This window comes from Coccinella septempunctata, chromosome 5 (assembly GCF_907165205.1).
Source record: "Coccinella septempunctata chromosome 5, icCocSept1.1, whole genome shotgun sequence".
In the NCBI taxonomy this organism is placed as follows: domain Eukaryota; kingdom Metazoa; phylum Arthropoda; class Insecta; order Coleoptera; family Coccinellidae; genus Coccinella; species Coccinella septempunctata.
Window position 1 is genome coordinate 30031406 of NC_058193.1, and position 10827 is coordinate 30042232.

Consider the following 10827-nt stretch of genomic DNA (forward strand, 5'->3'; position numbering starts at 1 on the left):
AAAGTCGAGATATCACACTTTGACTGACTTGGAGCCTTTCCGCTACAGCAACCTGAGTTAGGCCACGCTGTAGCATACCGATAGCCCTATTAGCCTCAGCGTTTGTTAATTTACGTCTTGGCATTTTCAGAAAACTCGTTTCGAATCGAAGCCGTTGATAAACTGACTTCATTTCAAAATAAGAACATTTATGAAGCATATGCAAAAAACCAAACTTCAGAAAAAAGGCGACCAGATTGACGAAATGTCTCATACTGATTTTTATTGGATCGATTCAAGTTGTTATTGAGTTTTTAATGATTTTACAGCGATTTTCTCGAAGATTATATACTAAAAACGATTGAATACGATATCCTTAACTCTTGTGGAGCAGTTTAAATGAAAAACTATATTCCGAAATTCATTTCATTCGATAATACCGTTTGTGAGATAGACTGAAAATAAATTCTTTTTATGGTTTTTCAACAGCCTGTATCTTTCAAACCCAGCCGATTGGGAAAAAATGGTGAAGGAAAAATGTGTTTCTTTTGACCTCAACAATCTACTGTTGAATTATCTGTACTAGTATAAGATTCACCGTGTATATAGCCACTTTAAAACTGTTCATTCCACAAATTGTTCCTAACAATAAATTGGAAACAATAAGGCGCGAGATTCACAGGATTCTCCCACCTGAAGTACCCAGAGGGGTGGAATCGCTGGGATGCCATCGCGGTATTGTATGAATCCCCTTCAATTAGCGTGTTCCTATGACGGGGTTATTCGATTCTCCCGGCACGCTGCACCCCAACATTACGAGCCAGTTTAATTCGACCCGAGCGCACGATCGCGACCGGCAAATTTCGGTCTTTGAGCTTAATTCCTGATTAATTATGACTTTCCCAATTACGGGGCATTTTGTTCTTGCTCCGCAGTCGTCGTTCCGCAGTTCAAATTAACCCCCACAAACACCGTCAAATTAAAAGCAAACTCCAGACCCACTGTCCAAATTTCATAATACCCCTAAAACTGACAGAGGGGGGGCGGTAAAGGCAGGGAAGGTATATGTTGTCGTCCGTGAAGATGGCACACATGCATATTGATGAGGACGACAAAAGGCCGCCTGAATGTTTCATCGATGTAGTGGATAGGAGGATAAGGGTACACTGGTACACAGGGTCTCCATTGCGGATATTTCAATAATTCAGAGCTTTCTTACATACTCTTTCGGTGCGTCTTCAATACTAAATATTCAGATATTTATAAACTTACTTCATAATACCCAGACATCGATTTATGAGGACGCAGAATAACCACATTTTCCACGGAGTGAGAATGTATAATAAACTTCCAGCTCAGGTTACCTCCCTTCGTTGTGAGGCTTTCAAGAGGATGGTCAAGTCCCTTCTTGCCGAGAATGCTTTCTACTCAATGGATGAGTTCATGTGTCATCGGTTCTAGTCTGTCACATTGTATATCTGTGTATGTTATTGTCTGATTGTCTTATACATTTATATGTATATCTTGAAATTTGAAACCTTACTTTTGTATGTATCAAGTCATACAATTGTTTATCTTTTTTGACATACCCTGTAATTTTTGAGGGAAATAAATTGATTGATTGATTGATTGATTGAACCATTATCTTTCACTGTACGAGGTTGTATTGATATCTAGTTAGCCTAGACCAGTTCCAAGCATAAAAAAAATTTTCGTTACCATAGCAACGAACAATAACTCATTGGAAGTGTCAGTGTGAAGTTTGAGGTCAAAAAACTAAACCAGGGTTAAGCAATAAATTAAAAGAAAGAAGATGTCCACCGAAATTGTGAAAATCGAAAAATTGGAGGATCGAGCCATCATCAAGTACCTACCTGTATTTAAGAGGGTTAAGACAAAAGCAGATTTACGAAGATATGCTTAATACCCTTGGTGATCAATGTCCTTCGTATGCGACCGTGAAAAATTGGACTGCAGGCTTCGAAAGAGGTAAATTTTCCACTGAAGATGATGACCGTTCGGGAAGGCCAGTTTCTGTGACAGTCCCCGAAAATATCGATGCAGTTCATGACATGATTTTATCAGACCGCCGAAATGGGCTAAAACGGATATCTGAAGCACTGAATATTTCATACGAACGCGTTCATCATATAGTTCATGTCAATTTGGACATGAGAAAATATGGCTGCAAAATGGATCCCCAAATGTTTAAATGTTGACCAAAAGCGTGCAAGGGTAGAAGCATCGCGTTCGATCTGTGCTCGATTTGAAAACGATGTAGACTTCTCAAAACGAATTGTTACTATGGATGAGTCTTGGGTACATTTCTGCTATCCAGAAACAAAGCAACAATCGATGGAATGGCGACACTCTGGTTCTCCAAGACCTAAGGAGTTTCGAATACGAAAATCTGTTTTTAGGAATTGCCATGAAGTAATCATGATTGATTTTTTGGATAAGGGTAGAACCATAACCGGAGATTACTATTCGACAGTATTGACCACTCTATGGGAAAAATTGAAGAGAAAAGACGTGGAAAGCTATCCAAAGGTGTTTTGTTTTCGCAGGACAACGCCCCTCCACAAAAATCTCATGTTGTCATGCAAAAATTCGTGATTTAGGGTTTGAATTACTAGAACACCCCTCCTTATTCACCGAATTTGGTTTCATCCGACTATCATCTCTTTCCCAACTGAAAAAAAGTTTAAATGTTCGTAAATTTTATTCCAACGAGGAGGTAATAGAAGCTGTGAGATCTGGTTTGCAGAGAGGTCTAGTGACGTTGCAGATTCGATGTAATGAATGTATCCAATTAAGGGCAGAATATGTTGAGTAATAAAATATTTGACATTGAAATCTACGAGAATCAAAGATTTACCCTGTATATTTTAAGGGAAATGAAGAATTCCATCTCATTCATATACATATAACTTTCCTGTGGCGTCTTCTTCTATAGAGAATTGGAATTTTTCATTTTGGTCTCGACTTTGGACCTGAATGACGTAATATTTTTCTACATTCGAAATTAAAAAACGAACAAAGTGGTCTCGTCCTGTCAGGTATAAATTTCTCGCAGTTTTTCCCCAGGGCTGTGACAAATGCGACTGGATAGCGGTCTGCACGCTGTACACTACTGATGAATTCTTTCGATGCTTATTCATCACTGTCGGAGCAAGGAAGTCCCGTGAAGTGACAGGCAAATTTATTAATGCTGCGGAGGGCGAGGATATCAAGCCGCAAGAATTGAACGTTCCCTATCCAGAAAAAAAATTGTTTCTACATATATGGCTACAACCGTTACTTGTTTCATCAACCAATGCCCTCTATTGCCATTTGTGAATTTGAATATAAGAACTTTCTAGGTTTTTAAAAAAGGTTTCGATTTGAGTTTGTATCCTCTAGTCTATCCTCCTATGATGAGAAGTATTATGGCTCTATGGAGAACAAAATTCTCCACGACTAGATCCAATGAACGAATTTCTACTTAATACAAGTAGGGTGAGATATTGTCGTGGCGTCTTACAATGTCATTCGCTAAGCACATTGTTATTCTGCATTAACAATTGTGTTAGGAAAGAGCAGAATAGGGCTTTCAAGCAGAAGAGAACACCCGAACACATCTCCTTTACATGAGCGACTTGAAACTATACGCTCCTTCCAGGGCATCATTAAAAAATAACCCAATGTCCATGTCGAATACACCTCAGCAATAAGAATGTCACTCGGCTTAGACAAGTGCGCTGTTTTTCATCTGAGTAAGGGAGGAATTGAAGAAACATATCTGGAAGGGAGAAATATCATCCAACATCTCGAAAATGAAGAAGCCTACCTATAATGAGAAGGGGAGACTCAATCTTGAGGATGATTCCATCACGAAAGAAGGAATCGAGTTGCCTTACTGTTCAGGGCTGGAAAGAGAACCTAAGAGGAGCTCAGAATATCCGACATATCAATATATATCCATCTAGCAGGAATGCCTATCACGCTAGCTGAACAAGGAATATTAGGAAGACAGAATAGGCCAGCACAATTGAATATCTCGAATAGGACCATAGCTTGTCCACACAATTATCCTTTGCTTTTCTGAATTCAGCTAAACTCAAATGGGAAACAGAGAAGAAACAAGAAAAATATACTGAAAATAGACACCCATACAACTTGAAGGGCAGACTATGATCAAGAGTAATTCAATCTACTTTTGGATTCGATATTACATCAGGGCATATAGAAAGACACAATCAAAGGCAATAAAGAGTCCAACAGACTTGTCAGAAAAGACGTTCAAACTCCTTTCATTGTCCCGGAGACCTTCTGTGGTAAAGAAAAGTTGTAGAATGTACCTACAAGAGAGAGTTTCAGTAGAAGGAAACCACTGCAAAAAATGATATAGGTAAGACGACACTGCGTACTGGGAACCTCAGCCTCCTCCTTTACCCATCCTTCGTCAAAATGTGTGTTCTACCCCTACTGCTAGTACGAATCTCTGCTGGTGTGAAAACGCGGTGGGAGTAGAATGCACTTAGGAGTGAAATTCTTTCTTTCCTTTTTCTCCTAACTTGCCAGTGACCATCTCTTTTGTGAGTACGAATCTCTCCTGGTGTGGAAACTCGGGGGGCAACAGAAGGTAATCAGAGGTAAATAGCTGTGCCGTCTTTCTCAAACCCCAAACCTGCTGAGTTCCGACATCATTGTCCGTTGAGTGTAAACCTTGGTTCTGGCTGACGAACGAATCCGTAACACCCGTAGTGCGTTTGAGATCGATCCCCTTTTCTTTCAGTTCAACTCACCCCGTAAATTTACCACCTTTGCATTGCTTTTTGAATGTAATTTCGAGAAAAATTCCTTTCAAGTTGTGTTCTGTTTCTTTTCCACCTATTGCACGGTGATTTTCACTTGACTGATCTTATAATAGTGCCTGTTGTGTTCCTTATTGAGAGTCAACGAATAAAATATGTGAACTCTGATTTTGACTTTCACTTGTTGTCGTTTACACCCCAGATAACATGGAACCTTCTCTTCGACTGAAATCCTCCAGGACAAAGATTATAGAGACTCTATAATATTTGCACTAGGGTAGGTTCCCAATTTTCCCCTTCAAAAGCGCTCGAGACAACCGAGAAAACGCCATTACAAAGTAACCCTCTTGAAACTATTCTAGATAGTTCATTAAAACTTTAGGAACGATCTTTAGATTACATAGCAGCGAAAACAATTTTTATGGGAGGCACACTAGATCTTAAAGGCGCAGTGCAACGCAACATCCAACGCAAAATCTACAATCTACTGGATGGTGTTCCCCAGTAGGCCAGTAACACATTACAGAACTACAGACTAAGAAATGAGCATATACCATCCGGATAACTGATGAGGATGTGTCTATCCTCTGCACAACCGGTTTGATCACGTCATATTGTCGGGAAATTACATCCAAATCATGGGAAGTAGTCCTCCGGCTCAGCACACAGAATTAACATCCAGGTCCAGCTATATCAACATAACCCAAACATAACTCCTAGCCTGTCCCGTCGAGCTACAGGGAGTCGCACCGAGCGCACTCTATCAATCTCAACAAATATGCCACGTTTTATTATGGCACATTAATTCGCCATATACAACCAGGTTACGTGCTGCGTACATGCACGATACGCACCGCTGAAATTCCATCGTCCTGATAAATAGCGTCAAAACGGGGCGTTTTCGCGAACTACGATTATTATGTATTATAAATTGCCGCAGTTACGACACAACGCAGGCAATTTCGACTTTTTCGGCGCGTCGTTTACGTCGGTGATTTTTGCCGTTTGTCAGCTGAAACTGCCCGGTCAAATTGACACAACGTGTTCCGGGTTAATTTGAAGTTTTTTCGGGCTAGTGTCTTCGGTTATGAACTCGTTAAACGAGAATCGTGGAGGAAATACGAGGAAGTGATAAATATAAATGAGGTGCAAGAGAAAGACGCCTTGATTAATTTCTGGGTCCATAACCTGTTAGCATTATTGGCTGAAACTCATCACAATCTATTCCAATTTGTCAATGATGTTAAAACCGACTTGAGGCATGCTCATCGAAAGTTACATTAATAATTGATCAATATTATCATTAATTGATATCAACTTTCTTGATTTTGATCCCACTAAAACGCAGGTTGAACCCAAATACGGGCAGTCGATCATTGGAGTGGAGATAATTGCAGGTCAAAGTTCTGAGTTGAAAGAGACTTCCAAAGTCTGGATTCTCCACGTACAAAAGGGCGGTTCTACCAACAGCTCTAGATGTCTGACAGGTTATCGAGTCATGGCATGATGAAGAAGATTGGCAGTGAAAGTATCTATCGGACACAGTGCGCAGATGCGACAGAAGAACCAAACATTTGATATTATTAGGGTTCCTTATATATCGGAGGAATTTCTCTCTTCTGGACTGAATCAAGCTATACTACGAGGTTCCAGAACCTCAGTCAGTTATGATATCGTAATCTCTACTGAGTTTTGATGCCAGATCTATTCTTCATTGCATACAAAAAAACATTGATGTGAAACAGTGCCCAGCTCTATAGGGCACAGCAGTATTCAAGCTGTCAAAATCAGAAGAGGGTCCATCCAAATATGTGTAATAATATATGTAAGTAAATCTACGGTTGATTGTTGGCGGGGATATTGCCCTACATGCATCATGTTATAGTATTCGGGATATTTTTCAAGATTCCTGAATTGATGTATTTATCCAGGACTTTCCTGATTGCAGATATGTAGTGGAGCAATCGGACGGTACTTGGAATGCAGTGTTTACTGTTGGATCCAAGTTGGATTGCGTTACACTGCAATCTCAGGATCTATGGTGCTCACCATCAGAGCTGTATTAGACCATATGTTGCTATAGCGTGCCATCCAGTCATTAATCCAGGCAATAAGTCAATAGATGATCTGGTGTCTTTCCCCTACATAACCTCGTCGGTTTTTACTACACCCATTATCAATAGGTGCTTTATGATTTGAAAGGGGGTTACAGTCGAGGTTACAGTTCACTGCGACCTTAAGATTTCTTATACCTCCCTTCAGAGCTGTTCTTATCACTGCACTATCTACAGCTCGCCCTTTTTTCGAACAGGTGTCAAACGACAATGCAAACTTGGTGCTCAACCCGTATATCTCAACACCCCAGCGCCAGCTCCTGTGATAGCTTATTGGCGACAATGCTTCCTGAGGTGATAAAGCTCTCCTGTAAGGAATCCAGTAAGGAGTCCGGCCAAGATCCAATTACTTGAATCTCACAGTGTTTAAGTTCTCAAGGAACTTTGTGGATTGATACTTTCTAGAAAGAGTCCGACAGAGTTTCAAATGTTTTTTCTTCTAGCCAGGTTAAGTAGCAATGGACAGGATGGATAGCATCTGGTGTATTGAAATGGAGACCCTGGGAAAATAAACGAAGGTTGGGCAGGCCAATGAAGAGATGGGCTGACGATATTAAAACAGCAGCTGGAAAAAACTGGACACAGAAAGCGCAGGATAGAGATATCTGGAAGAAACTTGAAGAGACCTATCTCCAGCAGTGGATACTCTACGGTTTATGAAGAAGGAGAATAGGCTCTTTCTTGAGGTACATTTTGTAATACCACAGAAAGGGTTCCAGGCCAATGAAGGGAGTTTGTGCTTTTTTCCTGGCAAGTGTGTGGACCTCTTCCAGACCAATGTGGACAATATGATAATGGTCTTGAGGTCTGGAAAAAATAAATTCCTGATGTCATCTTTTCGATTAACTAAATACTGTAATTGTGCCAAATGCTCGATGAATTATAAGATTTGTTTTTCATCCTTGAATGCCTAAGGGCCAAAGCTGTTTTCATTCCATGTCGACACCACCAAGCTCTGACAACTATGCCCAACAATAGAGACTTGTTATTGCCGCATTATTTCCTAAGCGCGAGACCGACCACCACATATCCTCCCCAATATGCGGGATATCCCCCAGGTCGATCAGCTATGCACAGCATCCCCCGGCGGCCGTTAAACCTGTTTCCTCCACTCGTTCATTCCGATCCTCTCTCACTGGCGAAAAAATAAGACCGCCAGACAAATGACGAGAGTCACTCGCATTAATGACACGCAGTTAGGACCTTCTGTTGCCCGCGCTTTTTTAATTTTGAAATGACGTCTATGGAAGTGAGCGCATTTAACGAAGCGACACAGCGTGTGGGGGTGGCTCAACAAAGCGATCCTTTGGGGGTGGCACGATGGGATAGGAGACAGGAGCAACGCGGGACGCCTGAAAGTGTTTACACAAGTTGGGGGAGGTTGTGCTGTATCAAAATTTATGGGGGTTAGGTTAGAGTTGAGTTTGAAAGTTTCAATTTTGCATTGTATCGTTTGTGGCCTAGTGGGAATAGTGAATTTGTTTCATTCCGTGCATGAATTGCTTCAATAAAAAAATCATTCTCGTGAAGAAAATGCATGTTCTTTTCATTTCGTGCTTTTCAGAATTGTATTCGTTTAAATAGCAGTGTAATGAAATTTTTTCGTGAATTTGTATAGATATTCGACTGAAGAATTTCTAAATTTCAGTTTTCGAAAATCCAGAGTTAGTTGGAATTTTCAATGTGAACGTATAATTATTGATTTTATTTTTGAGTGTATACTCACTGTTTTTAACGGAACAATTGCAGATATCTTTCTGTTCTCCACTAAAATGACAGGAAACAGCTCTATCTCCTTTCAGTTCTGAAAAAAAAATATAACTTCACAAAGTGCACGACAAAGATTATAGAGAAGAAAGATAGGATCTCTAGTATTTGAAACCGACTATATTTCGGCCTGTGTTTGCCATATTTGACAATGAGATGCCGTTGAAAACGTACTGTCAATACAGAAAAACTGTTCAATAATAGTTTTCTGTTTTTTAATTGAAGGGCGCGAAATTCGAATTCCTTTCCTTGTATTGAATTTCAATATCGACTTTGTTGAGACCAGAAAACAAACATCCTGAGATACCAAACAAAAGTATGGTTTTGTTTTGTATCAGGATGTTAGTTTTCATCTGAACATTGTTTGGAATTAATTGATAAATACTCTGTCAGATATATTATACTATATTGTTATTTTCAATTTATGATGAATTTACAAGAATTTAAAATTATTGACAACAAATAGAACTTTGAATAGGACACAAAAGTAAATAGTGATCTGTTATACTTCAAAAATGCTATTTCTGTGCAATAAATTGTTTTGAATTCATAAACTCATTAGTTTAATTCATACAATTCATATCAGAAATTTTTAGTTATATTATATGAAATATACTAGCATAGCATACACATTTCAGTTCTTTACATAACCATTATTTACAGAATATTCAGAACCACAATTAAAAAAAACCTCACAGTTGTATACAAAACCTGTATGTGAATCCGTCAGTATAGTTTTTTATGCTTTTTTATGATTCCATTATGACACAATATACAAATTGATTAATGAATGAACAAAACACTCACAACAGGTTTCATAAATCTCTGATTGTCCAATGCGAAATCAAAATCTATAAGCCTATCATTGTCTGCATTTAAGACACGCTAATAAGCTGAACAGTTGATGATTGTCAATGTATCAGTTTAACTACTCTTTGATTTACTATTTGTTTATGAACCGAGATATTGACCGCTGCTCATACTGGAAATATGCGTCATGTTTGTTCTGCTATGAAAAATAACACCCGTCTCTCATTGAATGGGTGTATTGTAGAAGAGACTACACATTTGTAAGTAAACCATAGGTAGATTTCGAAACAAATTATATAGTTTTCTGTAAAATATCATTCTTTATATATAGATCTAATAAATGAATATTTGTGATGTATCTGTGAGTCCTTTTGAGGTTCCTTTCAAGGCTTTCTTGAGTACAAGTGCATTTTCCTTGAAGATAGGGGTGATATGCTCCGATGTATAGAAATAACGTTTCGCATACTCCAAAGCCTGTATGTCCCTCTTGATAATACTATTTTTTTATCGTTGCCAACTGATAGAAAAGCCTTTTAATCAGATACAACATAAATCCAATTCATTATTATCATATTTGAAAATTTGAATTCATTCCAAATCTACTCCGGAAACATTCAATTTCGAAGGGAAATGACAAAACCCCATCTTTCTAATGAACTTAAATCGAATCAAGAGAAAATGGCTCTTTTCCTTTACAAAATGACCAACAAAACCTAATTTAGCACGAAAACTCCCTCCCTCGACCGAATTGAGGGAGCACCGTCGTCCTTTGAGATACGGCCCGAACAGCGGGAAACGTCCTGGACCGGCGCCAACATTATGAAAAATGCAAACGCTGCAAGTTCAGTCTTAATGCCCCCGAATTGCAATCGGCAAACTACCGAAAGATACATCGAATTTCGATTCGTTTCAAATTTAATGATGTTACACAGATAAGAAACGGGGTTCGGGAGTCCTGCGAGATGGAAAACACTGTCGGGGATTCTTTTCTGATTGCATTCAGTCGCAAGCCCTCCTCTTAGTGAGATCGCAGAATCGAGATGATCCACGTGGATAGTCAACTTTTTGCTTCGTCCTTCGCGAGAAGACTTCTTTTTTGGATTGATTGCATGCTGGATTTGAAGCTCATCGAAATTTTCAAGCATACTCCATAAATGGAGTATGGAGAGTGGAGAGAGGGAGAACGATCGCTGGTTTGAGACCATAGATTTTTTGTCCCCTAAAATATGTACCAATAGGGTAGTTCAGCTTCTGCCATCAGGCGCGCTGGCCATCACGGGATGGCGAAATTTTGATTTAAACTAATTGTAGTTGGCTGAGTGAATTGTCTTCCTGGTGACAGATGATTCGAATGCTATTGT

The 10827-nt window shown here is 39.3% G+C and overlaps 1 protein-coding gene across 1 annotated transcript in view; it reads right to left on the reverse strand.

Annotated features, from left to right (window-relative positions):
• Positions 1–8690, reverse strand: part of LOC123314399 (adhesion G protein-coupled receptor B2-like) — a 139021-nt gene extending 130331 nt beyond the window's left edge. Inside the window, exon 1 of the mRNA XM_044899682.1 lies at positions 8616–8690. The gene's annotated coding sequence lies outside the window, so the exon portion shown is untranslated. The remainder of the gene's footprint in view (positions 1–8615) is intronic.
• Between the last annotated feature and the right edge of the window lie 2137 nt (positions 8691–10827).